The following is a 2,323-nucleotide window of genomic DNA, read 5'->3' as shown; positions in this document are numbered from 1 at the left end:
GGCCCGGGCAGGAGCCGGGCGGCCCTGGGGGAGCCACATCGCCCATCCGGCGCTACGATTTCCCTGTTGGGGGCACACAGGGACAGGGAAAAACAGCACTTTGCTGGAGGCTGGGGAGAATGCAAAACTTCCGTCCGCGTGGCTGCAAGGGAAGGTGGCCAGAGGTTGCCCCAGGGCAGGGTGAGAGCAGCTGAGCGCTGTTCTGGCCCAAAGTTTCCAGGAAATCTTTGCTAATCAATTAGGAAAGCAGTTCCCCCCTCCAGCATCACAGCCCGGCACGGGGCCGTGGTTTTGTCATCTAAATTTTCCCTACTGCCCACTTGGCCTCGGTGCTGCCGGTGCAGCCCGTGTCTCTGTGCCTGGAGCCGGGGCTGTGAACACCTGGCTTGTTTGGGGTTCCCCGGGGTGCATGCATGGGGATGGGATTTTTTGGCAGCGATGGCCAAAAATCTCGGTGCTGGGAGACCCCGGAGTGCTGCAGCACTGGAGTCTGTTTAATAGCAAAGCCAACAGCAGATGTAAAGGGTGATAATTCCCTTTATTTCCTTATTTATTCCTACCCCAACAGCAAAACACAGCTGTGGATGGGGGCTGTGGGGAAGCTGTTGAGGGTTGAGGTTGCTGCAGGGGATGCAGGAGCGGAGCCGGGGGTTACGGCAGGAATGGGAAGATGGGGTGGCATCGTAGGTCCCTGCATGTCCCTGTGGGTCCCTGCGTGTCCCTGTGCAGCCTGGACTCATCCTCCTCTCCCTGCTCCGGGTGCACCAGGGGGATGCTGAGTCCCCGTGGAAGGGGAGAAGTGGTGGAGGCAAAGCATCGGAGCATCCCGGTGCCCTGGCTGGGGCTGGGGTGTCCAGGGGGCTGCAGGGCTGCTGCCAATTACCAGAGGTGCCTGTCCTGCGGCATCGATCGAGGCCGGCAGATGGATGGGGCGTGAAGCTGCTGTCCCAGCAGGATCACTGGGTAACGAGCCTGGGCACTGGGGAAGTGCCGGGGGTATTTGGGGCAGGGATGGCCCCAGAGGCATGGAGACACCTCTGAAATACTCAGAGCTGGGATGCTCACCCCACTACCTCTGGCAAGGGCACCACGGCCTCGCGTGGCCCCAACCAAGGGAAGGGGTGGCCATATTCTGCCCCTGCGGGGTGACAGCTGTGCAGGCTCACCCTGGGGGACGGTGCAGAGGATTGTGCAGGGATTTGCCAGTGCACCCCAAACATCCCCCTCCCAGGAGACCTCACCCCGCAGCCAGGGGCACCCAGTTCTCCGATGGGAGCGGGGGCAGCTCCAAAAAGCCTCCAGCAGCAGTGGGGTCACCACATATCCCGAGGCTCAATGGGGTGCTGAGGATTTCGGGGTGATTCCCCAAAGCAGTGAGATCATACGGCCGAGGGGAGGGATGGGGGGACGAGGAGGAGGAGGATGGGGCCACCGTCCTCCCTGCACCACAGAGGGGGGTCCAGCCCCCCGTGGCTGCATCCTGCAGGGCCTACCTTGTTTTGTTTTGGGGTGCAAGGGATGCCCGCCCTTGGGGCGGAGGCGATGGAAAGGAGGGTGTGCCGGCGTGGCACCAAGGCTGGTTCCTGCTCCGGGGAGGGCGGATCTGGCTCTGCCGAAACCACCGGAGCCTCCAGCATGGTCTGGGGCGAGAGGTGCTGGGCTGGAGGGGACACACACAGCGGGGTCTGGGGGGTGACAGGCGACCCAGTCACTGTGCAGGGACAGACCTGTGTCCCTCACCTGGAGCTGCAGCCCAGGGTGGCAAACGGGAGGTATCACCCCAAAATGCCCCAATATCCCCGCTCCCCGTGGCGGGAGGTCGGGCTGCTGCCCGGAGCCCCGGCCCGGTCCCGGTGCGGCCGCGGCCCCGGAAGGGTTACGGGCCGTGGTTACACAAGCGCGCGTGGCCACGGGCAGAAAGTGTGTCAGTGGGACAGGATGGCTCCAACCGCGGGGCCACGCGCAGCCGCCGCACCGGGGGCCATCGCCCCGCCACGGCCGGGCCCCGTGGCCGGACCGTGCCACAAGGGCCACTTACATAAGGGCCGGCCGGTGGCAGCGGGCCGGGAGTTGGGCAAGAAGTGTTTACAGTGGGAGGAGAGCAAATACCACCGCCGGGACATTTTAATTGCCGGCTGGAGATCATTATTACTTATTTTTTTAACCCTTTTGTTGTTTCTTTTATCCTGCTCCCTATTTTAGCCCCATCGGCCCCAGGGTGGAGTTTCCCTGCTTCCTTCCCCAGAGGGGGAAGAGGTTCACCCCCTCCTAAATGCCCCCCCCGCCCCGTTCACAGTGTGGCCGATGCTGGCACGGTTGTGGT

This window comes from Corvus brachyrhynchos, unplaced genomic scaffold (assembly GCF_000691975.1).
Source record: "Corvus brachyrhynchos isolate BGI_N302 unplaced genomic scaffold, ASM69197v1 scaffold130, whole genome shotgun sequence".
In the NCBI taxonomy this organism is placed as follows: Eukaryota; Metazoa; Chordata; class Aves; order Passeriformes; family Corvidae; genus Corvus; species Corvus brachyrhynchos.
Note: the sequence above shows the minus strand (reverse complement) of the source record.